Source organism: Schistocerca serialis, chromosome 5 (assembly GCF_023864345.2).
Source record: "Schistocerca serialis cubense isolate TAMUIC-IGC-003099 chromosome 5, iqSchSeri2.2, whole genome shotgun sequence".
Classification (NCBI taxonomy): Eukaryota; Metazoa; Arthropoda; class Insecta; order Orthoptera; family Acrididae; genus Schistocerca; species Schistocerca serialis.
Window position 1 is genome coordinate 498,660,151 of NC_064642.1, and position 27,385 is coordinate 498,687,535.

The window sequence follows — 27,385 nt, forward strand, 5'->3', positions numbered from 1 at the left end:
GTGTAGCGCTTGACACAGTCACGTCGATTAAATATTTGGGCATAACATTGCAGAGCGATATGAAGTGAGACAAGCATGTAATGGCAGTTGTGGGGAAGGCGGATAGTCGTATTCGGTTCATTGGTAGAATTTTTGGAAGATGTGATTCATCTGTAAAGGAGACCGCTTATAAAACACTAATACGACCTATTCTTGAGTACTGCTCGAGCGTTTGGGATCCCTATCAGGTCGGATTGAGGGAGGACATAGAAGAAATTCAGAGGCGGGCTGCTAGATTTGTTACTGGTAGGTTTGATCATCACGCGAATGTTGCGGAAATGCTTCAGGAACTCGGGTGGGAGTCTCTAGATGAAAGGAGGCGTTCTTTTCGTGAATCGCTACTGATGAAATTTAGAGAAACAGCATCTGAGGCTGACTGCAGTACAATTTTACTGCCGCCAACTTATATTTCTCGGGAAGACCACAAAGATAAGACAGCAAAGATTAGGGCTCGTACAGAGGCATTTAGGCAGTCATTTTTCCCTCGTTCTGTTTGGGAGTGGAACAGGGAGAGAAGATGCTAGTTGTGGTTCGAGGTACCCTCCGCCACGCACCGTATGGTGGATTGCGGAATATGTATGTAGATGTAGATGACATAGTCCTTACACAGTCTGGAGCAAAGGGTGAGACGGCGTCCGTCGCACTGGGCGAATTGGGGTGCTGCGGCTGGACTGCAGGTGTGTGTGCTGGGCGAGCTGACTCCACGCCACAGACGCGGACGCGCCGCGCGCCTGTCCTATTAATCTTGGGGTGGTGGTGGCAGCGCGGGGTCAGGAAACACGGCCGCGATTAATGGCCGTCCGCAAATAGCGGCCGACCCGCGCGATTTGTATTAATCCGCCGCCTTACCTGGCACCAGCTGCCGGCCCGAGAGAGCGCCTCGGTCAACACAGCCATCGCCCAATACACTGCCGTCATTTATCCTCTTCATTCTGTGCGGAAGAGTGCGCCTAGAGTTGTAAAACCACCGTAGGCTACCGCACACTATCATAAGTAAGCTTAGGGTAGAGTAGTTCTCCTAATAGCTTTACAGTTAAATTCTTAAATGCGTTGCCTGTATGTTGAGTATGTTGCATACCTGTCGGGAGTAACCTACATAACGATCGCTTTCTGTACATACGCGATCCGTGTCTTACCAGATTCCCAGTTAGATTAACAGTCAGAAGTGGTGCACCGTCTAGAAACTGGGTGTAGATATGTAAATGGTTGGGTGACCAAGGGTCCATCTTTGCTCTACATAGCTATCCCCCTGTTTGTTCCTTAGCAAGAAACGGTGTTTATAGCTTATAGCAAAACTTAACTTGCCAATGTTTGATTCAGGTTTTATTCGAAAACTTATGATTTATAACGTGAAACAGAGTGATGTTGTGGTAAAAAATAAAGAAAGCAATACAGATTTATCATACAGCGCTAGAAAATGCAATTTCTTCATCAGAAGTTAAAATGAAAAAAAAAATCGCAAAACAAATTTATATCAAATATACCTATAATACTTCGTCGAACCTATATGAAACAGTTTCTAATATTCATAAACAGTTTCTGATTTATCAGTAATAGCAGGAAACCTTACCTCTGAGCATGATGAGCGTTCTAATCAGTTCAAACTAACAACAATAATTATATATGTATATATTTTTATGTTTGTGCGTGTAAAAGATAGTTGCGTCGAAAATCATTGCTTTAGTTACTTAAAAGCGCAGACGTCACTCGATCAAGTACTTTTTATTACTTAAAAAATAAAATTTATATCCTGTAATGATATAAAATACACAGTGGACTAACACTGAATGATGCACTGCTCTAATTATGTGTGTACAAACGTCCAACGAAAAAAAAAGGGAAGTCGTCGGCTCCCATTTTCTCTGTCACACATTTATTTATGTTTCTTTCCCTACCAATTCTACCAATACTATAATTAATCCTACCATTTACTACGTTTTTTATGTAGTGTACCAAAACTACCGAACTGTAGTATTGGTGGAGCACAGTTCTCCACTGATCAGCCAGAACGTTATGACCACCGATCTACTGTCGATATAAACCCGTCCAGGCCATGGCATCGTCACCTGGTGTGGAATAACGACTAGTCAGACACACGCACGGTGCATCTAGTATCACTGAGCGTGCTATCCCTGTCTAGAATGGGGAAGGCGAGCAATATATTTGAGTTAGACAGAGTTCTGACTGTGATAGCCCGGATTCTCGGCACTAGCATTTCGGAAACTGTACGACTTGTCGGGTGTTCGAGGAGTACTGTGGTGAGAGTCTTCAACACGTGGCGAAATCAGGGTCAAACCACGTCCAAACGTCGTGTGTTGGTGGCCACCCGTCATTACGAACGTCAGACGTAGCTGGCTGGGCAGACTGGTAAAACAAGACAGGCAGCGAATTATGGCGGAACTGACATGATACTTTAATGGTGGGCAGAATACCAGTGTGTGTGAACACACAGTGCAGCGAACACTCCTAATGATGGACATCAGCAGCTGACGACTCATGCATGTGCCAATGTTGACACCACTACATCCACAGCTACGAATAAAACAGGCACGTGACCATCGGCACTGGATGTTGGTTCAGTGGCAGAGTGTTGCATGGTGTGATGAATCCCAATACCTTCTTCATCATGCCGACTGGAGGGCGCGAATTTGTTGTCTTCCAGGAGAACAGCACCTTGACACCTGCACTGCGGGATTGAGACAGGCTGGCGGTTCCTCCATTATGCTCTGGGGAACATTCACATCGGTACCCAAGGGTCCAGTGGAGCTCGTGCGAGGCACCATTACCGCCAAGGAGTTTCATATATCCCTTCATGACGATCACGTTTTCGGTCGGCAGTGGCATTTATCAACAAGACAATACGCCATGTCAGAAGGCCAGGAGTTTGATGGAGTGGTTCGAGGACCACACAATGGAGAGTTCCAATTGATGTGCTAGTCCCCCAACTCGCTAGATCTGAACCGGATCGAACACGTCCGGGATGTGACTGAAAGTGGCCTCAGAGTTCATCGGCCCCTCCCCGGAATTTGAAGGAATTAGGTGACTTTTGTTTGCAGATATGGCGCCATCTCCCTCCCGAGACGTTCCAAAGCCTCATTGCTTCCATATCACGACGTAATGTCGTTTTCATCCGTGACAAACGTGGACAAACGTGGACCCTGGTTAGGCCGGTTGTCGTGTGATCAGTGTACGCTCCTAATACCGCTGGGACTCCCCTGTGGCATTGCTGTAGTATGAGGTGCGGATAACGCATTCTGTTCTTTCACTTACATGACACGAATGCATGAGCATCACAATGCCGTAGCCGCGCGGGGTAACCATGCGGTCAGAAGCGCCTTGTCACGGTTCACGCTGCTCCTCCTGTTGGAGGTTCGAATCCTCCCTCGGGCATGGGTGTGTGTGTTGTCCTTAGCCTAAGTTAGTATAAATTAGATTAAGTAGTGTGTAGCAATGATCTCAGCAGTTTGGTTCCATACGAAATTACTACCACTACAGTGCCATAATCGGTTTGGAGCAGCCAGTGGTTGTTTCCGGACTGTCCACAGAAAAAAAAGAGGAAGCACGTAGTAACTATTATTATTATTGTTTTTTATTTCCGGGTTTATAATGTATTTACATTTTCTGGTAACCTGATATTGTATAATAAATTTAATTTTCATTCTCCATTTGTGCCTATCTTTCCCCAAATTTTCTTCGTTAAGCCAGGGTGTATCACAACATAATGCTTCCTGGGTCATCATTTTTATGATGAACATATAACATCGGAATTAGTACAGTTCATAGCCTGAACCGTCCTCTGTACAGTACTACCATTCAATATAGTCACCATTCATTTGTGTAAGTTTGCAGCATCGTTGAACTCAGGCATCAGAACCAGTTTAGAAATATTCTAGGTCTTGCTACTTGAGGTTGCCAGCAGTTCGACAAGAGACAGATTAGTCTAAAAGTTACTAACACATGTATGCTCGCACAAAGTCATTATCTTCATTTGAAATCATTATATGCTACAATCGGTATGTCGCACTCAATTGATGCCAAGCAGGATGTTTACATGTTTGCCTCTTTCGCTGAGCGGCCCTGCTTGGCCAACCCAGTATAACGTTATCTGTTTTTCTGTACCTACCTCGCACTTTTCCCTGTCCTCGTACCGAATACAGTCAACGAAGTGAAACATTGTACTTGTAGTATTACGACGTGTCTTAACATTTTATTCATGCGATTATGCTTTTTAAATCAGGACACTGGTATATTTATGAGTGTTAGACATGACAGTTACATAGTTACGTGTACGAGTGCGTGCTGAAGAGTATTGCCCCAGAATTTTTTATACGAAAACACTTAAAGATTTTTAAATAGAACGAACATTTTCAACGTTCTACACCTTTGTTCTTCATTTCTACGTATTTACTTCTCATCATGATCACCCTGACGACGAACACATTTCTCCCATGAGAGACCAGTTTGTTGATAGCATCACTGTAGCATGTTTGACTTCGTTCACAAATCCAGAACGACACCTCTGCTTGTACCGCCTCATCACTATCAAAGTGAAGTCTTCGAAGCTGTTATTTAAGTTTTCGAAACAGGTGAAAATCGGATGCGGCCAAGTCAAGACTGTATGGAGTATCGATGGCAGTGAATCCAAGGTATCGAATTGTTTCAGATGTCACAGCCCTCGTGTGTAGTCTGGCATTGTGGCATTGTGTCGCTGGAGGAGAAGAAGCTCCATCTAAGGACGAACTCTTCGAATTCGAAACTCGATTGCAGCACGTAGTTTTTTACAAACCTACATAGTTACGTTACAAACCGCCATTGTTACACGCTACTATTCGGAGCTCTATAGCGGCAGAGGGCTGCAGATATCTAGAGATGGCCGGCCGAAGTGGCCGTGCGGTTAAAGGCGCTGCTGTCTGGAACCGCAAGACCGCTACGGTCGCAGGTTCGAATCCTGCCTCGGGCATGGATGTGTGTGATGTCCTTAGGTTAGTTAGGTTTAAGCAGTTCTAAGTTCTAGGGGAGTTATGACCACAGCAGTTGAGTCCCATAGTGCTCAGAGCCATTTGAACCATTTGAACCTTCAGTGCGGATAAACAATTACGCCAGAATTACTGCGGGAATCTCACAGTAGCGAGCAAGGAGGGACGGGAGCTGCAGATAGGTGGCGCTAGCTGGGAATGTTGGTCGGTCGAGAATGATGATGATGATGGTGATGTTTGGTTTGTGGGGCGCTCAACTGCGTGGGTTATCAGCGCCCGTACAAATTCCCAACCTTTGCTCAGTCCAAACTCGCCACTTTCATGAATGATGATGAAATGATGAGGACAACACAAACACCCAGTCATCTCGAGGCAGGTGAAAATCTCTGACCCCGCCGGGAATCGAACCCGGGACCCCATGCTCGGGAAGCGAGAACGCGGCCGCGAGACCACGAGCTGCGGACGGTCGGTCGAGAAGACTGACGAGATAGGCCGCGCAGTAGTGATAAACACTGTGTCAAGGGGCGCAATGATTAACGCAACTGCCTACTAAGCAAGAGTTCCCGGGTTTGAATCCCAGTCCGGTACACATTTTCACTCGTCGCCGCTGATTCCGCTGACGTCAACAGTCTCTTCCCTTTCTTTCCTTTTCTTCCCTTCCCACCTTCAGTTTACATAGTAGAGTGTAATTGTTCCCTCTCATCTCTTCATACGCGACGACGCGTATTATCCTGCATACTTTCTGTAGCTTTACATGCTCTTAATTTTTATGGTCAATCGTAATTTGCAATTCATATGCAGCTTATCGTCTGCCGCACAGCCGTGTTCTCCTCCCCCAGTGAAACAAAACGTGCCAGCGTCTGTCCTCGCTCTTTTCCGAGATTTTCAAGCAATGGAGAGGACGGACCAACGCATTTAGGGTCTGAACTGGCAAAGTAAAAAGGCGAGCCTTCTCCTTCTTCACAGAGTCCAGCGTAGCACAGAAGCAGAAGAGGTATAAAACAGATTCTACGCAAGTCTGGCAGACGCGGAGTTTCCAAGACATTCCTCAAAGGGAATAAAGATGGGCAGTTTTCGCTGCACTCCGTCATATGTAGTTTATCGATGTCGCGTGCTTTTCGAGGAATCTCAAAGAGAACACCTGCTACGAGAACAGAAACAGATGTAAAGAGGAGCTGGACGCTCGCAGATCTCTTGCATACAGATAAGCAGCTCGCCAGCTTCTTCGCCAGGTCCCACACTTTCCTCAAAAGCCGGCACTGTTCTGGACAGATATGTCGCCATCCGACAAAAGCTTACTCGCGAGCAAAAGAAGAATCCCGGATTTTCACTAGTTTAGCTGTTGGAGCCGGTCAACTGCATATCACAAATTAGCAGCGTTTTTGTCGTCTGGTATGAAGGGGGCATTACGTTGAAGAATGCAGGCTGTTTCAAGAGCAATGGTCTTTTAGGAAGTGGCAGTATAAACTAAGACATTCCATATACCATGCGTCTTTTTCTTTTTTTCTCTTTTTGCCGGTATACCGAAAGAAATTCTCACAGAAGGTGTTAAGCGAAGACAAATGATAAAATTCAAAGTAGCTCTTTTGACGTCGTTTCTGCCTTTTTTTCATCAGGCAGAGCTATAAATAATCCGAACGATAAGTTCGTCTCTTGTGTTTGCCTTTCTTTTTAGGCTTTGCCTTTCAACCATACCCAAAGGCAAAAATCTGAAGGGTTTAAGTTCTGGGACCTTCGCAGCCAAGAAATATGACAATTTATGCTCGTCCCATTTATACTGTTAACTGATGAAGCCACTTTCAATCGTCATCGTATCAGTTATGCGGGTAGCAGGGGGAAATCAACATTTCTTTCTGGAGACGCATTTTCAAGAACGCTTCTCTGTAAGCTTGTGATGTCGCATAATAGACAATCAGATGATTGCGACTGTCGTGTTAGAACATCATGTTACAGAACTCTGTTCACACGATATCCAAAAAAGAGCTTCCACCATTATTGGAAGCGGTTCATTTGGTTACAAGGTAGGGTACTTTCTTCCAGCATCACTGGACCGCCGAACATTCAAGCCATTAAGTGACACTTCTTCTACACCTAATATTTCCCGGAAGATGAATGAATCATCTAGATGCTCGGAAATTACCCATCCACATTTTTGCTTTTGTGGATGATTCAAAGGCGACGTCTACAAACAAAAGTTAACACATGGGACAAATTGGTAGTTTGCATTATGAATAGCGCTGTCCCTTAAAAAGAACACTAAGAAGACCTCATAAGAACTTACACGTGTTGTCAAGAGAATTCGAAAGTACGTTGAAGTCGGAGGTGGTACGTATAAAAATAAACTTTGAACGTTATCATTTACCTTTGCTTAGAATCTTCTGGGAATATTTATTTAGGTTAAATTCTAACAGCTCTATCTCGGTAATCAATAAAAATTGGACACATGCTATACGGAATGTTTTATTGGAATTAATCTATAGTAACACCTTCTACAATATTTACTGTTCCACATGAAACTGTATATATCGAAGTCCACAGCGTGCTCGTCGTTTTCGATATTTATATTTTGTCTTTCATTTACAGCTATTCTCTGCTTTTCCACTGCATTTTGCTTTGATGTTCCTCATAATTTGTCCCTGTTTTTTATTGGTAGGAGAATGAAGATTAGGATTTTAGCGTACTACGGCGATAAGGTCATTAGAGTAGGAGCACACCGCTCTTAATGGTCGGGGGAGGAAAGGAAATCATTTACGCAGGAACCATCCGGCATTTTTCTTAATCAGTTCATGAAAACCTAAATCTAAAGTACCCCTGTCCCCGCTAATGCGAGGCCACTGTCACACCTCTGTATATTTCTCTAAAAAATGATTCAAATGGCTCTGAGCACTATGGGACTTAACATCTGAGGTCATCAGTCCCCTAGAACTAAGAACTACTTAAACCTAACTAACCTAAGGGCAACACACACATCCATGCCCGAGGCAGGATTCGAACCTGCGACGGTAGTGGTCGCGCGGTTCCACACTGAAGCGCCTAGAACCGCTCAGCCAAACCGGCCGGCGTCTATTTCTCTCACAGATATAAGAGCCTTCAACATCGCAGGGCGTCGGCAATCGTTGGTTAATATATTAAAAAACCAGAAACCCGCCTCGATTGCGAAAAATGCACCTAGTGTTAACTTAGGTTTCGGCGTAGATAACTACACCTTCTTCAGAACAATGAAACCCACCAGAAGACCTTTGTCAATGATTAAAAGAACACATGGCTATACATTTATAAACGAAAAAAAGGAAAACACAAACAGTACATCTGTATAAAGTCTAAACCGTTACTTAACTTAATGGTGTAGGATGTCAGTAATCGCGGTCAGCGTAAGACATTCACATTCTGGAGTCAGTTCCCGTGGAGCAAGTCAGGTTTCGCCCTGGGCGCAGCTGTACAGATCAGATTATGTCACTAACTACGTACATACAGGTGGGGTACCGATGGAAATTACAAGCATCAGCTGTTTTCATAGATATGTCTGCTGCCTGAGACACTGTCTGGAGACATGGCCTATTGTACAAATTCATGCAAATAATCCCTTGCCTGAGAACTACCAGACTTATAGATGCCATGCTTGCTGCCAGATATTTCCAAGTAGTAACAGGAGAACAAATAAGCGTCAAAACTATCCTGAACAACGGCCAGTCACAGGGTTCCGTGTTGGCTCCACTACTGTTCAGCTTGTTTATTGCCGATATGCCATCCACATCTTCCAGGAAGTTTGGGTACACAGACGATTGGGTCTTGGCAACACAACGCAAGAACTTTGAGGTCATGGAAACAACCTTGACATCTGTCTTGGGGACATCAAGTACATACTTTCGTAAATGGAGATTACAGCCAAATCCCACAAAAACCGATACTACATGGTTCCATCTCAATAATAAATTATCAAGCAAACAACTTGACGTTCGTCTCGAGGGAAATCGGCTCCGATCTAATGAGCATCCAAAGTACCTTGGAGCCACTTTGGATAGGGCGCTCACTTATAAACGACATCTGAAAAAAAAACTGCAGCCAAACTAAAGACGATGAATAATATTCTCCAGAGGTTGTGCGGCACTACTTGGGGCTAATCGGCTGACACGCTACACACATCGGCAATCGGACTGGTCTACTCGGCCGCGGAGTACTGCGCTCCGATCTGGATGATCAGTGTTTTCACACACACACACACACACACACACACACACACACACACACACACACAAACACACACAAAAAAAGTAAATCGACGTGCAGTTGAATAGCACCATGCGAATTGTCAGCGGAACCATGTGATCAACCCCAACACATTGACTGCCAAATCTGAGGCACATACCGACATGTCTGACTTGGAAAGAACTTCGCTCTAGACATCCACCAATGATAACGACCAAGGAATAGCGAAATATAAACTTCAGTGCCTTAAAGACCTGGATGGAACAATGGTGTGAGGTGTGCCCTGAGCATTGTCAAGCCCTCCCCTGCATCACTGAGAGGTCGCCCGGACAAGAACTATCGCGTGAAGTATTCTCAACCCTTAACAGAATACGCAAAAATCACGAAAGATGCGCAGATACTCTTTACAAATGGGGAAAAACACCAACTCCTAACTGTGAATGCGGAGCCAACAGACAGTCCACCTGCCACATCGTTCAAGAGTGCGACAGAAGAGCTTACAGTGGCAAGTTCAGTGACTCTCGTATGGCAGCAGACACCACAAAAGACTTGATACATTGTTGTTGTTGTGGTCTTCAGTCCTGAGACTGGTTTGATGCAGCTCTCCATGCTACTCTATCCTGTGCAATCTTCTTCATCTCCCAGTACCTACTGCAACCTACATCCTTCTGAATCTGCTTGGTGTAATCATCTCTTGGTCTCCCTCTACGATTTTTACCCTCCACGCTGCCCTCCAATACTAAATTGGTGATCCCTTGATGCCTCAGAACATGTCCTACCAACCGATCCCTTCTTCTAGTCATGTTGTGCCACAAACTTCTCTTCTCCCCAATCCTATTCAACATCTCCTCATTAGTTATGTGATCTACCCATCTAATCTTCAGCATTCTTCTGTAGCACCACATTTCGAAAGCTTCTATTTTCTTCTTGTCTAAACTATTTATCGTCCATGTTTCACATGTACAAATACTTTCAGAAACGACTTCCTGAAACTTTAATCAATACTCGATGTTAACAAATTTCTCTTCTTCAGAAACGCTTTCCTTCCCATTGCCAGTCTACATTTTATATCCTCTCTACTTCGACCATCATCAGTTATATTGCTCCCCGAAAAGCAAAACTCCTTTACTACTTTAAGTGTCTCATTTCCTAATCTAATTCCCTCAGCATCACCCGACTTAATTCGACTATATTCCATTATCCTCGTTTTGCTTTTGTTGATGTTCATTTTATATCCTCCTTTCAAGACACCATCCATTCCGTTCAACTGCTCTTCCAAGTCCTCTGCTGTCTCAGAATTACAATGTCATCGGCGAACCTCAAAGTTAATATTTATTCTCCATGGATTTTAATACCTACTCCGAATTTTTCTTTTGTTTCCTTTGCTGCTTGCTCAATATACAGATTGAATAACATTGCGGAGAGACTACAACCCTGTCTCACTCCCTTCCCAACCACCGCTTCCCTTTCATGTACCTCGACTCTTATAACTGCCATCTGGTTTCTGTACAAATTGTAAATAGCCTTTTGCTCCCTGTATTTTACCTCTGCCACCTTTAGAATTTGAAAGAGAGTATTCCAGTCAACATTGTGAAAAGCTTTCTCTAAATCTACAAATGCTAGAAACGTAGGTTTGTCTTTCCTTAATCTAGCTTCTAAGATAAGCCGTAGGGTCGGTATTGCCTCACGTGTTCCAATATTTCTACGAAATCCGAACTGATCTTCCCCAAGGTCGGCTTCTACTAATTTTTCCATTCGTCTGTAAAGAATTCGCGTTAGTATTTTTCAGCCGTGACTTATTAAACTGATAGTTCGGTAATTTTCACATCTGTCAACACCTGATTTCTTTGGGATTGGGATTATATTCAATTGTATTGACCATATATGATCTTGATGTTTGTATTTAATTGTATTGCCCATTATCTGTATGTTTTATTTTTCTTAATAGCATATTTTGTTGTGTTTTTATGTATATCTTCGTTTAAACATTTGTAAGAAGCATATAATGATGTGCATTGCCATGCGCTAAATAAATAAAATAAATAAATAAACTTACTTGAACTTGTAATTGTCGCCAAATTATTGCCGAAAACTTGCAAGCTGTACAAGAATTTGCGATGCTATCTTGGATAGGAAACGAAAAACTAAATAACACACTAAAAATTGCCTTGCAAAGCCTTTAATATCCTCCTCTCTCGTGGCTTCTGCCCTCTCCAGCGTCCTCAGGAAAGCTTTTACGTCACTACCCTACCTCTATACGAATCAGTTCAAAAATGGTTCAAATGGCTGTGAGCACTATGGGACTTAACATCTGAGGTCATCAGTCCCATAGAACTTAGAACTACTTAAACCTAACTACCCTAAGGACATCACACACATCCATGACCGAGGCAGGATTCGAACCTGCGACCGTAGCGGTCGCGCGGTTCCAGACTGAAGCGCCTAGAACCGCTCGGCCACACTAGCCGGCGTAAAAATCAGTCCTATCTGTTTAGAGCACTGTTGGAATCGTTAGGGATAATACTAGAACGGTATAAAGAATGAGGACCATCAATCATTGTGACTGCAGCCTAATAGTAACTTCGAGCAGCCTCCGCATGAGCAAACATGACGGCCATAATCGTAGTTGGAAAAACGACTCAAGTAAAGAACCCTCTCTTGATTATGCGAGATAATGCTTGTAACAAGGAGGAAGAAACCCATAACAACCAACTACATGATTGCTATTGCCGGCCGCGGTGGTCTAGCGATTCTAGCCGCTGCAGTCCGGAACCGCGGGACTGCTACGGTGGCAGGTTCGAATCCTGCCTCGGGCATGGATGTGTGTGATGTCATTAGGTTAGTTAGGTTTAAGTAGTTCTAAGTTCTAGGGGACTGATGACCACAGATGTTAAGTCCCATAGTGCTCAGAGCCATTTTTGATTGCTAATGAACATCTGGAGCAACTCACGTCATATTAGTACTATGAAGGTGAGGGGGGGGGGGGGGGGGGAGGGGTGTAATAAAGGGCTACTATAAATAATACATATATTATTAAAGTTCCATATTTTACGAAGCATTACATGTACAAATATGACTGATGAGTGACTAGAACCGTTAACTCACTGAGATCGCATTGTGCCCACCAGTTGACGCAACGAGGGCAGTGCCTTGATAAAATGACGACACAGAAAGAAAAATCTTCCTGTGTTTTGGAATATGCGAAACCCTCCAGTTATCTGGAAAGGTTAACAGCCACAAAGTGATAGTGCAGGGAACCGAAATTGCTCATGAAATTGTGGCACATGAATCAGATTCGCAAAAGATTAATGTTTTCTGTTCCATGTCAGAGACGAAACTGTATGGACCGTATTTCTCCTGCGAGAAGAGTGTGACGCATTCCTCTTACCTTGATATGTTCCAGTTGTTGTTGTTTCCACAACTAACTGCTCATTCCGAAAATTTCATCTTCCAACAAGACGGGTCATCGCATTATCGATGTTCGTCGCTACCTAAGTGACGAACTTCCGCATCGCTGGATTGCGTGTAGTGGTGAAGAGGATGTAGCCCTGTTTCCTTGGCCTTCCAGGTCACCCGAGCTAATGCCTTATTAGTTTTTCCTTCGGAGGTATATTAAGGACCGTGTTCACATACCCCTCTGCCACGAACAGTGGGACAACTCAGAGAACGCTTCAATGATACTGCGATGACCAATGACAGGATGTTGGTACATAAGGTATGGACCGAACTTGACCACCGCTTGGACATGTGTCGTGTCAGCAGAGAGGCACTCATAGAACATTTCTGGAGTGCAAAATGCAAACGTGTTGAGTTTACTATTTTATTTATGTATCAGTCATATTTGTAGATGTAATACTTTGGAAAATATAAAGCTTTGTGTAGTGTGCGTACTGTAAGACCTTCAGTACACACACCATTAGATTATTTGTCTTGTCGCTCTAACGAAATAGGCGAGTGTCAGCAATATGTCTCGTGGTCTTATCGTGGCGTGTTTATCTTCTGCCGTTAGGTCAGACGATAGAGATGCCACTTGCGTGCTTAGAGTAGCAGATTGACGGTGACCAACTTTAAACAGAACTTGATTAATTTTCACACACATTTATTAAAATAATAACAAGCATAAAAATTACTTAACTTAGTTCTGGATGCTATTTACAATTGACAATCTGAAGTTCCTTTGATATTGGTACGTTAATCTTATTCTCACATATATCTCTGATACTTGACAAAAGTGTCTACACATTTATCTTCATGGCTGTGTACAGGAATATGGTAACCTTACTAGCCGCAGACTGAAACTTGACTATAGACTGGTACAGACTGGTGCAGACAAATGCAGACTGACAACTTGGAGGTCTGTACACTCGTTATAATACCTCGCGCGTTCATGCATCACTGCGCGAGTGTGATCCGCGAGGAGAAAAGGTTCTACGTTAGCAGCAATCTCATTGGCTGCGTTACATATTAGTACGCGGATCGGCGGAAGTAGAATTTGGTCCGTCTCTATGGCAGCGCCATGTCGTAGTGCGGAGACGTACGAGCGCTGCGCCTGCGCTGTTGTGCTTAGCGGGGCGCGCTCTAGTGGGAAAGTTGTGTATGCGCTGACTACGCGGAACTATGTACACAACACTTTGGAAACGAATGAATCGCCCTGTATTACGAAGCTCTACGAAAGAGGACGAGAACGAAAAATCAAATGTAGGGAGGGCGAATAGATGACTTGGATATGTTGGGAAGGTTCTGATAAAGCACAGTGTGTAAGTGAAAGAAATTACACGCAAGACGCCAGAGCAACCTATACTAGAATACGGTCCTAGTATCGGAAGTCTTATCAAGTAGGTATGACAACAGTTATGTAATTAATTCAAAGACGCGCTGTTCCGACTGTAACAGGTTTTTGAAGCCCATGTGGAAGTGTAACAGGAATGATCTGGGAGTTTAAATGGCAACCCATGGAAGAAACAGATCGCATTTATCGTAAATCCCTTTTGGGTATATTAATAGAGCCTGTATTCGAGGAAGAATTGCGACCATTCTGTTGCAATCATAGAAATACTCGAGAAAGGATTAACAGGGTCAGGTAAGAGAGATGAGGGTGAGTACAGAGGCAGATAGGCAACCATGGAGAGGGGCATACAGTCATTAACTGTGGTACAAAGTATGCTCCATCATGCACTGAACTGTGGCCTAGATGTAGTTGTAGTGAGCTAAGCTACTGGTCAGACCATCTTATACTGGAGAGACGCACAGCTATTGCGGCTCTTGTTACGCTAGGTGTACGACCCTGCTCCCAGAACACAGGCGCTTCTGTAGTTGAGCTACCACCAGACGGCAATGCTGAACGCGTGTACCTCGTAATTTAGAGGGTATGACGCTCGTAAACTTGCTGTCCTACAAGTGCAACGGACGTTAAACTGGAGCCCCTCGCCAGCTTCACGCTTCCAGCTCGCCGCTCACGAAGGCGTTGTAGCACCTGAGGCTTAATCTCCGGTGTGATGACACTAGTTACCTTAAACAACTTGTTTGCAACATAGAATGCGCAGTGACCATGAATATATATAGATATAGCTACCGTGCTGACTCACGAGGGCTATGTTTCACTGGAGATGTTCTTTACTTATACTCGTCATTCAGTGTTACAGGTGTACGTAGATGAGATGCGCGCATTCGTGAGTGAGTGACTGAATGAGTGTGTGTGTGTTGGGGGATGGGGAGGGGGGGGGGGGTAAGGAGGGAGGAGAAGGAGGTAGGGCATTAGCTAGTGGTCTCAGGTTTTAGCGACTAGTTACTAACCATGTAACGACTGCCACACCATTGTGGTGCGAGAGCAGACTTATACTGCTAAGTTGATCGGTTGTGGCGAAACTTGACATAGGAGAAAGTCGAAAAACATTCGGTAAGCCTTGACAGATGGTCCCTTATGTCTGTGCGGGTCTCAAATCTTCTGTGTCGTGACGAGATAACGGCTACCAACAGGCCCAGTAGACAGAGATTTAGCTTTCTAATACTGCCGATACAGCTTCAAAAAGTACGAACATTTCTTCCATGATCATTTTTTATGTAATAATGTGATAATCGTCAGCCACTTGACATCTACTGCCGGGCGAAGGCACCCTGGGGTCAGCTCAGCACGTTACGGATTTCAACAAGTCGCATCCATGTTGCACCTAGATGTTTTCTAGTCTCACCTACCGACCTTCCTTTACCTCGCAGTCTCTGACTTTTCTTTGGAATCCAGAAAAAAAAATTTTTTTTGAACCAGATGTAGTCTACTCGTCTGGCTACACGTCTTACCTACCTCCATATTACTTGTATTATTATCATACTCACGACTTTAATTAAAGCCTGTTTCCTGATCGGTTTCTTCATTTTCATTTCTCTCCCAGTAACTTTCAATAAGCTGCTTTCCAATCCATTATGAATTTTCATCCCGCAGTGGACTGTGGGCCATTAAAACTATGTGCCGCACCAAAAATCGAACTTGAGACGTTTCCGTTTCGCGGAAAGTGCTCAAATCAGCGCACACTCCGTTGCAGAGTGTAAGTTCACGGTGGTAACAATCCCCAGGCTGCAACTCTGAAGGCGGGCCGCGAGTCATGCTTGGATAGCTTAGTGGGTTGAGCGCCAGCCTGCTGAAGGCAGAAGCTCCAGATTCGAATGCTGGACAGACACACAGCTTCAATGTGCAAGGTACTTTCAAATCAGTGCATATTTCGCTAATTGGCTAAGGAGACACTAGTAGTTCTGTAGTGGTAGGAATTGTTTCTTTTTCTCTTCTGGTTTGTTGTGGTACTAGGTTTTTGTAGTATTAGAAATTTTTATTCGTAATCATTTTTAAGTATGAGGCAGAAATAATAATTATACATACATTTCATTAAGCGAACTGGTGCCAATCCAGGTGTTTCACGGTCTGGAAGACTCCAGTAACATCATACAGGTAAGATTAGTTAGCGCGTGTACAGAGTAAACTTCAGAGGGCTCGCATTGCACCTAAAACTCACGAGAAAGTAAATAGCATGAGAGCAGCTTCAAACATTTGCTTCACCAGTGCAACGCCGTCTTCCTGAACAAGGTTAAAGGGCTACACAGCGCCCAAAATATCCTTTATTACGCAAACAAAGTAAGGCGAAAAGGCTGCACTGAGTACAGTAACACAAAAACGGGAGCATGCAGCAGAGGTGCAATGTGTTATTCACGGAAGAATCTAAGTTTGAAGTATGTGGAAGGCATCGTCGAATGTTTGTTCATCAACTTGGTGGAGAGCGTACGAACAGTCAGTCTGTGGTGCCAATGGTGCAGGATGGTAGAGGGTGGGTGATGGTTTAGGGTTGTTTTGCTAGTGATAATGTGGGGGATCTGGTGAGAATTGATGGAACATTGAAGAAGGGAGGATATCAGGATACTGATCAATAATGTAGCAACATCTGGCAGGAGGTTAGCTATACAGCAGGGCAGTGATTCCAAACATGCTTCAAAAGTGTGCAGAGGGTATGTCAACAGAAAAAAAATATAGAGAACTGAAGAATATGATTTGGCCCAGTCAGCCACCTGAATTAAATCGCCTTAAAGTCTCATGGGATAAATTTGACAGGGAGTTCAGAATACTGAGGTCATCCAATGTTGAAAATCTATGGAGTAATGTACAGACTTGTTGGACTGCAATCTCTGGCAAAACACTACAAAATGTTGTCTCCAAAACGCCAAGAGTTTGTGCAGCTATTCTGAGGGCAAAGGATGGATGCAAGAGGAGGCTAAAATCTGAACAATATTGTATTGTACTCAGTAACAGAGACAGAAAATACTTATTTTGTAGATCTGTTTAGTTTGTACGACGCGTTTGTGTTATGTTGGTGCACTTTGGTATTCCGGTTACTACGGGTTTATTTATCGACTGCCAATTTCTATTTGTAGTGAACTGTTGCCATTTGACTTGACATATTGTCATTTTACTATTTTGGAGATAGTGAGTGGAGCTGTGGACGCTAGAAAATGGAGCACCAAGTGGAGAATTTGGAACACTTCCGACGTTTCTTTTGTTTGAGTTCAGTAGAGGGATGACTGCAGATTAGCTAGCCAAGAACATTTTCAGCGTGTATGGGGATAACACCACTGGACAGAACATGGAAAGGAAGTCGTTCTCTCGTTTGGAGGACGATTGTTTTGTCGTTAGTGACACTTCACGTCCAGGAAGATCTTAGGGATTTGATGAAGATCGTTTGAATGCATTAATGCACGCTGATCCACGTCAGCGCAATCGAGGACTGGCAAATGTGCTGATCTGTGATCATTCCACCATGTGCGACATTTCCATCCAAAGGTGAAGATTTAAAAATCGGCTCTAAGGGCACCGCATGCTCTAACCCAAAACGAGAAAAATCAGCGGGTGGTCATATGTTCATCTCTGCACCGACCATTACTATACTGTAACGATATTAATGGTTCAAATGGCTCTGAGCACTATGGGACTTAACTTCTGAGGTCATCAGTCCCCTAGAACTTTGAACTACTTAAACCTAAGGACATCACACACATCCATGCCCGAGGCAGGATTCGAACCTGCGACCGTAGTGGTCGCGCGGTTCCAGACTGTAGATACTAATGCCGAGAAATGGCGTCTTCATGCTAACATAAGGAAAAGAAAGGAACAGTTGAGTCCGAACAAAGCAGCAACTCCCCGTAGAAGATCCTGCTCGCATCCACGAAAGATAACGTTATGCATCTGGTGTGACGCAGTAACCTATGAATTGCTTCCCAGATGTGTAACCATCACTGCTGACATCTAATGTCAACAAATGAAACGTCTTGCAGACGCTGACCGACAACAACGACCATGAAGACAGCGTGAGGTGATGCTACTCTACGATAATGCTCGTTGGCATTCTGCTAGACCGACTAAAAACGCTATAGCAGAGTTGGGTTGCGAAGTCATTCCACACTCATCTTATTCAACTTATCTTGCGCCCCCAGATTTGCATCTTTCCGCTATCTATTGATTAACCTTCATTGAACTTCGTTTCTACATGAACATGCGCTCCCAACATGATTCGACGAGTTTTTATCCCAAAACCCATGTCATTTCTACAGTCGCGAAAACGAAAAGCTATCCGAGGTTTGTCAGACTGTTGTACATAGTGAAGGAGAATATATTACTGATGACTAAAGTCTCTGTTACGTGTTTGTGTTGTTTTTATTAAACTTACGAAAAAACGCTGCTAAGTTACGTACCAACCTAATACACTAAAGAGCCTAAGAAACTAGTACACCTGCCTAATATCGGGTAGGGGCCCTGCGAGCGCGCAGAACTGCTGCAACACGACGTGGCATGGACTCGACTAATGTCTGAAGTAGTGCTGGAGGCAACTGACACGAACCCTGTAGGGCTGCCATAAATCCGTAGCAGTACGAGAGGGTGAAGATCTCTTCTGAAAAGGCATCCCAGACATGCTCAATAATGTTCATGTCTGGGGAGTTCGCTGGCCAGCGGAAGTGTTTAAACTCAGAAGAATGTTCCTGGAGCCACTCTGTAGCTATTCTGGACGTGTGGGGGTTTCGCATTGTCCTGCTGTAATTGCCAAGTCCGTCGGAATGCACAATAGAATGGATGCAGCTGATCAGACAGGATGCTTATGTACGTGTAACCTATCAGCGTGATATCTAGAAGTATCGGGGTCCCATATCACACCATCTGCAAACGCCCCAAACCATTGCAGAGCCTCCACCAGCTTGAACAGTCTCCTTCTGACACGCAGGTCCATGGATTCATGGGACTGTCACCATACCCGCACACGTCCCTCCGCTCGATAGAATTTGAAACGAGACTAGTCCGACCACTCAGCATGTTTCCAGTCATCAACAGTCCATTGTCGGTGTTGACGGGCCCAGGTGAGGCGTAAAGTTTTGTTTCGTGCCGTCATCAAGGGTACACGAGTGGGCCTTCGGCTCCGAAAGCTCGTATCGATGATGTTTCGTTGAGTGGTTCGCACACTGACGCTTGTTGATGCCCCAGCATTGAAATCTGTAGCAATTTGCGGAAGGGTTGCACTTCTGTCACGTTGAATGAATCTCTTCAGTCGTCGTTGGTCGCGTTCTTGCAGGATCTTGTTCCGACCGCAGCGATGCCGGAGAATCAATGTTTTACAGGATTCCTCATATTAACGGTACACTCGTGAAATGGTCGTACGGGAAAATCCCTATTTCGTCGCTACCTCGGAGATGCTGTGTCCTATGGTTCGTGCGTCGACTATAATATCACGTTCAAACTCACTTAAATCTTAATAACCTGCCACTGTAGCAGCAGTAACCGATCTAACAGTTGCATCACACAATTGTTGTCTTATATCAGCGTTGCGGACCACAGCGCGGTATTCTGCTTGATGCATATCTCTGTATTTTAATATGTCTACATCTATATCTGCATTTATACTCCGCAAGCCACCCAACGGTGTGTGGCGGAGGGCACTTCACGTGCCACTGTCATTACCCTTCCTTTCCTGTTCCAGTCGCGTATGGTTCGCGGGAAGAACGACTGCCGGAAAGCCTCCGTGCGCGCTCGAATCTCTCTAATTTTACATTCGTGATTTCCTCGGGAGGTATAAGTATGAGGAAGCAATATATTCGATACCTCATCCAGAAACGCACCCTCTCGAAACCTGGAAAGCAAGCTACACCACGATGCAGAGCGCCTCTCTTGCAGGGTCTGCCACTTGAGTTTGCTAAACATCTCCGTAACGCTATCACGCTTACCAAATAGCCCTGTGACGAAACGCGCCGCTCTTCTTTGGATCTTCTCTATCTCCTCTGTCAACCCGACCTGGTAGGGATCCCACACTGATGAGCAACACTCAAGTATAGGTCGAACGAGTGTTTTGTAAGCCACCTCCTTTGTTGATGGACTACATTTTCTAAGGACTCTCACAATGAATCTTAACCTGGCACCCACCTCACCAATATGCATGCCTATACCAGTTCCTTTGGCACTTCAGCGTGTATTAAAAAAAACTATACAGTTTTTATCATAGGTGATGGAATACTATGACCGGCAGAATATATTGAAATTGTTTAAAATTTCGTACAACGTGGATGGCTTCAGGAAAGAAAAAATAAATTTTAGATTTGCAAATAAATCGTAGGTTTGCAGGTGAGATTTGAGAAAGATGACGAGGCCCAGGCGGCGGCGCAGCCTTTCACGGGATCCTCGGCCCCTGCACGCGACCGCTCTTCCGGCGGGAAGTTCCCGGGACGAGAGCAGCGAGCAAAAAGCGCGCTGGCTGCGTGCTGCGGCCGCCACCTGTCGTGGTGACGCCTTCCGCGGGGAACGTAGGCTACCCGCAAAAACATCTCCACCGCGCGGCGACTCGACGGCAGCCTCGGCTCTGCCTCAGCGACTGGGCTGGGATGCCGCAGACGATGATTGCCGGCAGAGCGACGCAATTACGGGGCCCCAAACGGCCGCTGCCGTAATCGCCGCTCCTCATTTGACCCGCGGTCTTCCTTTCGAGCGCCGCTCCAGTGATAACGGCCAGAACGATAATTAACCGCTGATGAAGAGTTACATCCGGTGCCGTCTCACATTTGTTTCGGCCCCATCCCGGCTTAATAAAATTTCTTTACTCCTCACATTTTTATTTCTTTAGAAGACAGTATTAAAATATCACCTAGGGGTTTAGGGATCTCTTTTTGCGTACGTTATTTTGTTGGAAGGACAGAAGTATGCAGCGTTCTAAATCTAGCAACTTCTTTTTCTACCGCAACTACTTTTTTTTTAAGCCATCAGTCTCTCGACTGGTTTAATGCTTTATAAATGATAACGTTTTCCATCTCGACTACTATTTAAGTGTATTTATTAACCACGGTTGCGATTTCAGCCTATGAAGCCATTCTCAAGTGACAGATCACTATGAAACTATGAAAACGCATCAGTGCATACTGTTCCTTTTAAGAAGACAGTGTTCTCGTATCAGAAATGTTTATATAGCCCGTCAGTACAAAAATTTTCGAGACTGGATAAACAAAAAATAGAAATAGTTAAGATGGTCATTTTCGAGATTGGATTAATAAAAGATCAGATGAAGGTTAAGGTGGTCGCTTTAATACGCAAGTTGTTGTGTATGGTCTCCCTCCATTCAAGTGCAACACACAAAACGTTCAATCAACCAGTGAAATTGTCAGAAAAGTCTTCATATATACTAAGATGGTATCTGTTCTTTCGGGCATGTCCGAAAGAACAGATACCATCGGTGACCATGCAGCTCGTTAGAATGAAATTACAATGAAATGAACACCCTTAGCTGCTTACAGGAGTTGACATACGTCAACGGGGACAGATGAAATTGTGTGCCCCGACCGGGAATCGAACCCGGGATCTCCTGCTTACATGGCAGACGCTCTATCCATCTGAGCCACCGAGGACACAGAAGATAGCGCGACTGCAGGGATTTATCTCTGGCACGCCTCCCGCGAAACCCACATTCTCAACGTATTGTCCCGCACTACATCCGTAGTGTCCCCGCTCATTCTACTCATTACTCGCGACGCGTTGCCGATTCCCGTAAGAGTTCGGGCACTGTTTGTTCATTCGCACAGAAGAAAAACTAGTTGCCAATTTTTGCACCCCCTTTTAAATCTTATCAGTATCAAACTGATTATTTGTGCAGGCCGTCTCAGATAGTATACATGAGATGTGTGAGAAAAGTAATGAGACCGACAATACTGCGAGAGATCGGGCAACGCTGTGTGTTCAGCTTGTGTAGACCAGTGTGTTCATTCCTTCCAGATGCTCAGTCCGAGTTTCAGCTCCGTACAGCCGTCACGTGATTTTCGAGAGCGCCATCGGTGAAGTTACAGTTTTGTTGTGTGTTGCGAAAACGGAACAGTGGAATTTAGAGCAAAGTTTCACCATCACCTTTTGTATTAAAGCTGGTAAACCCTCAAGTGTGACCCCTGAAATGTTGAAACAGCCCTGTGGGGAACATTCCCTATTAAGAGCACAAGTTTTTCGCTGACAGAGGTCATTTTTGGAAGATAAACCTCGCTCAGGGAGACTTTCAACTTCAGATACCGACGAAAACGTCGAACGTGTGCATGCTCTTGTGGGACCAGACCGACGTTATCTGTCTTTCACCGTGCATCGAATTTTGGCCGAAGACTTGCAGATGCGAAAGGTTTGTGCCAAAATGTTGCCGAAAAACCTCACAACTTAGTAGGAGGACAATCAAAGAAACTAGTGCGTCGATCTTCTTGTAAGTATTGCCAATGACGACGAATGGTTCAGTCAAGTGATCACAGATGATGAATCCTGGATATTTGAGACAAAGCGGCAAAAATGATGAATGGCACACTGAGACATCTCCTCGACCGAAAAAACCTCGAATGAATAAATCAAATATCAAAACAATGCTGATTTACGTTTTTGACTGTAGGGCTATCATGTATAAGGAATTTGTTCCTCCAGGACAAACCAGTCAACCAAATGGTATACAAATATGTCCTTGAAAGGGCCAGGAAAAGGGTGGATCGAGTGAGACCAGACATTGCAGACAAGTGGACGTTGCATCATGAAAATGCCCCATGTCACACGGCTACACGGAACTTTTGACCTAAAAAGGCATTTCTGCTTTTCCACAGAGCTTCTGTTCACCTCATCTGAATCAAATGGTTCAAATGGCTCTGAGCACTATGGGACTTAACTTCTAAGGTCATCAGTCCCCTAGAACTTAGAACTACTTAAAACTAACTAACCTAAGGACATCACACACATCCATTCCCGAGGCAGGATTCGAACCTGCGACCGTAGCGGTCGCGCGGTTCCAGACTGAAGCCCCTAGAACCGCTCGGCCACTCCGACCGGCTCAACTGAATCTCTGTAAGTTTTTTCTTCTCCCGAATTAAAAAAAGTCTTATAAAAGGACGTCATCTTCAGACTCTGGAGAACATTCAAAACAATAAGACCGACACATTAAAGGCCGTACCAGTTGAAGCCTTTAGCGCTGCTACCAAGACTAGAATCGACGATTCCGCCGGTGGGTAGCTGACGAAGAGAATGGTTCTGAAGGGGACAATACTGTTTGGAAAACACAAAAACTTTGGCTACGAAGTCTTCCGCGACGTATTTCTTGAATAAAAATCTCCCGGTGTACATGCCGCGTTAGTTCAGGATAAAACTCCAAACTTTCGACCACTACCTCCATGGTCGTCGTCAGGGCTAAAACTGACTGTCGTAAACTAGCGACAACGGCTATGCACTTAGCAACACCTGGAAGAGTGCACTGGATAAAGAAAAATCGCAGAGGAAAACTTCCCGCACTTTACCTCCTGATTCAAGGGATGGCGCTGCAAGCAGCGCGGGATAGAAACTAAATCTATGGAAGTTGGAGGCACCACTTCACTACGCGCCATATCGCTGTTGCTATGACGTATTCCAGCCAATCAGAAGCCGTCCTTTGCATATAAAAGTGGGAGCCTCGCTAGTTTACGACAGTTCCTGCCTCGTCCTCAGGGCTCCCTCTCCTCCCCCTCCCTCCTCCTGAGCGGCTTCCCCCTCCTACTCCCCCCACTCTCTTGTGCCTCCCTTCAGTGTCTCTGCACTCCCTCCTGTCCTGTCTTCCCTCTTCATCTCCCGCCCCACGTGTCTCCCGCCTCTTCGTGTACCCACTAATGCCCCTCCTCTCTTCATCCCGCCACTTCCCCAGCTGCCCCATGCTCTCCCCTCCTTTTCCATCCTCTCTGCCCTTTCCCTCGGCAGGTCCCGCCTGGCAGTTTTATTCTTCGTCGTGTGTGCTCCAAGTGGGTTTTAAGTGTGTTGTTCCAGAGTGTTTTTACTACTGTGGCCGACTTTTAACGTGTGCATGTCCATTCAGTGCCTTCTCTGAGTTTTGAAGAATCGCCAACTGCGCTTTTTTAACTTTCTGGTGACTTTTTTTTAACTGTCCTCCATGAACGTCTCCGTTTTAGTCTATATTTTTTACCTCAATTTTCTCCCATTATTCTGTTTTAAGTTCCCCTTTATCGCCTTATGTACGTAACATTTTATTCTTATTTTAAGTTGCCATGCCACTCAGCTGAAGAGCGGCGGATTGTGCCGCTGACAGCCCTCTCCTGTCCATATGGGGCAGGGGAATGAAATCACAATTAAAAAAAAATATATTTTACGACAGTCAATTTCAGCCCTGACGACGGGCATGGAGGTAGTGGTCGAAAGCTTGGAGTTTTATCCTGAATTGACGAGGCATGTACACCGAGAGATTTTTATTCACATAGTTTTGGCTGGTAAAAGATCATTCTCATTTCTTTTCTCGCACACCTCGCAATTGTATCATCAGAAAAGGGAATACAAACCTGAGATTATTGCTTAGACACTGTAGGTGCAGCGTGCTAACTACACGAGGCAGGCGTTGTGGGAGGGGTAGGAAGTTGCGACCGGACTGTTTGGCCCAGTCCCTGGGGGAGCGGCCGCGCGCGCAGCCAGCCAAGTGCCGGAAGCCCCTGCCTAACCCAGCTGGCCAGGGACGCACTGGCAGCGGCAGGCCTGGACGGCGAGATAGCGCAGTGATTGGCGCCGCTTGCTCCTTCCCTTCCTCACCGACCGGCCGAAGAACGGCGCGCTATTCTGGAGCGCCCTCCGCTTTATCTGCCGCCCCCTGCCACGTAGCGCCTCCCCGCCGCTACATCACCGCTCGTCGACCCCGCCTTACACCCGTCACACGTCCGCGGCGCCGACTTCTTGATCTCGGCGGCTTTTCTCCACAACGGCCTACCGCGCCTCAGACCAGCGTTCCATTCATCAGTGCTTACTGGGACCGTAAGGACAGAAAATGAAAAGAGATTTGGCACGTGGATGTGGAGGAGGATGGAAGAAATAAGCTGGACAGTATAGTGATACAGAACTGTCAGGTCCCCAGAAGATTTAATTAACAAAATGACATAGCTATTGTAAGAGGACCGAGCATATGTAATTTCGATGTATTGCTCATGCGCTGCCTGCGATATGCAAGGTATAAGAGAATCTCAGACCAGAGAGCAGTGTTGACTGCAGTAGGAACTGTGTAGCTGTAGCAGTAAGTTGTTGCTAGTCTGGAGTCTGCTCTGGTCTGGTCTGGTGTATTGTGTTGGCTGAGCCGGTCGCGGTGCAGCGATGCCGGAGCCTGAGTATTATTGTATAAGGTAAAAAGCAGCCTTGCGCATATGTAGTAACTTTATCTCAAGTCCCATGTAAATGTTTTAAAAATGTCCTAATAATAATCTTTCTCATATAAAGTAATTTTTAACAACCATTCATTTCAATTTAAAGAATTTACTAATTTCTCCAATCCATGATCATCCCGATTATTGCAAAAGAAAAATCAGTTGTTTCCTTTTCATAAATGACAAATCTATCGGCCAGCATTGCACAGGGCTGTGCCAGAAAAATTTATTGTAAGAGCAGATATATATGCGTTATCCGGCGACTTCATTGAGGTAAGAATTTTTCCTTTTTTTTTATTCAGAATGATCTTTTAGGGCCATGACGCAGCACTGCTTACGTCCAAAATTTACCAGGTTATATTCACAGTCAATTATTGAAAAGTTATAAGTGAGCGACAATTTAATCGAGAGGTTAGTCACATTGTATTATTACCAGGTTACAGAATTTATTTTTTTGTTGGGACGTTACACTGAATGTGAACGATATAATTATAATTTTTACTGTTGAGAGGTTTAGCAATTTTTCTGTTTTGAGGTTAAATGTGAATGAATTTTGTGTGGAGGTTAATGTGAATTAAATTTTGTGGGGAGGTTAAATGTGAATAGAATATTTTGTGGGGAGGTTACACTATTGTGAGGAGGTTACACTAAATGAGAATATTATTCATATTATTTATTTTATAAAATATATTGTGGGGAGGTTACACTATTCATAATGTAAAGGTTCAGCCAGTATTTCTTATGCGGACGCCGCGCAGTACCGCAGACATGGAAGGGAAAGTGTCACGGCCGGCCGGAGTGGCTGTGCTGTTCTAGGCGCTACAGTCTGGAGCCGAGCGACCGCTACGGTCGCAGGTTCGAATCCTGCCTCGGGCATGGATGTGTGTGATGCCCTTAGGTTAGTTAGGTTTAATTAGTTCTAAGTTCTAGGCGACTGATGACCTCAGAAGTTAAGTCGCATAGTGCTCAGAGCCATTTGAACCATTTGAAAGTGTCACACAGTACAAATAGCCTGAGCTAGTAAATACGTCGAGCATACGAACAGCGCGTCTCTCGGACCTTGCAGAGCGTGAAGGAACTTTCCGCCCCGGGACTCTGCCGGAAATATCGAAACCAATATAGGTCCACAGGACGAAATGTCCGGGAAGACCGAAAAATAAGTTAGAGAAAGCGGATTCGAGGTCTGCGTTCGAGCAGGGCAGACCTTCAGAATGGGTATTTAAGGGCATCCACGAGCAGCAAGAAGCAGAGTCGTATCAGAAGTTGAAGAGGACACAAGCAGACGAGGCCCGGCGGCATCGAGAAGGTAGCAGCCGCTACTGATGAGTCTATAGGATCTGCAACTACGAGAAGACGGTGATGCTCTGGTGGACGCAACTACAACTGTCAGTTAAGTAGAAGTTTTGCATTGAAACAGTTTTGAACAGGGACAGTTTGTCTCTGTCTCAAGTAGCCTCTACAGTTAGTTTCAGCAATAGAAGGAACAAACCACTGGCTGGTGCTTGTCTCCTGTGAGATAGGACAAGGGTCCATTATTTAAACGAAGAGTGGATTCAAAGGTGGTAGGTCTCGTGAGTAGTCGTTTCCGACATAGAGTGAGAAGTGGAGATTCTGGCTGAATCTATGGAAGTGTACAGAGTAAGGGGAAGGGTCTGACACCTCACATGTCCTTTGTGATATTAATTCAATAAATTGCGTTAAAGGAGAAATCTCACCTTACTGTTTTGACAGTTCAGTGCTGCCAATTACCCCCCTTGTACCCGCTACCTATTGAAAGTATTGTCTAATGTATCTATACCTCCTACACGTCCTTAGACAGTCCAGGAGATTCTACTCCCTCTCACCTCCGTAATAAAGGCTAGTTAAAGGGAACCACAAACCCATAATTGTCGTTAACGTCCCGATTGCGCCACGCAGGCTCGACTAACTCTATATTGGTATCCGGGACCTGTGCTGGGACGCGACAGAACTAGCTCACCTGGCAA

General features: G+C 44.9%; 1 protein-coding gene and 1 non-coding gene across 3 annotated transcripts in view; both read right to left on the reverse strand.

Annotated features, from left to right (window-relative positions):
- Nucleotides 1-27,385, reverse strand: part of LOC126480688 (irregular chiasm C-roughest protein) — a 1,491,349-nt gene that overhangs the window by 1,225,212 nt on the left and 238,752 nt on the right. The window lies entirely within an intron of this gene.
- Nucleotides 21,556-21,629, reverse strand: Trnat-ugu (transfer RNA threonine (anticodon UGU)). The gene has a single exon. It is a non-coding gene; the product is annotated as a tRNA-Thr (tRNA).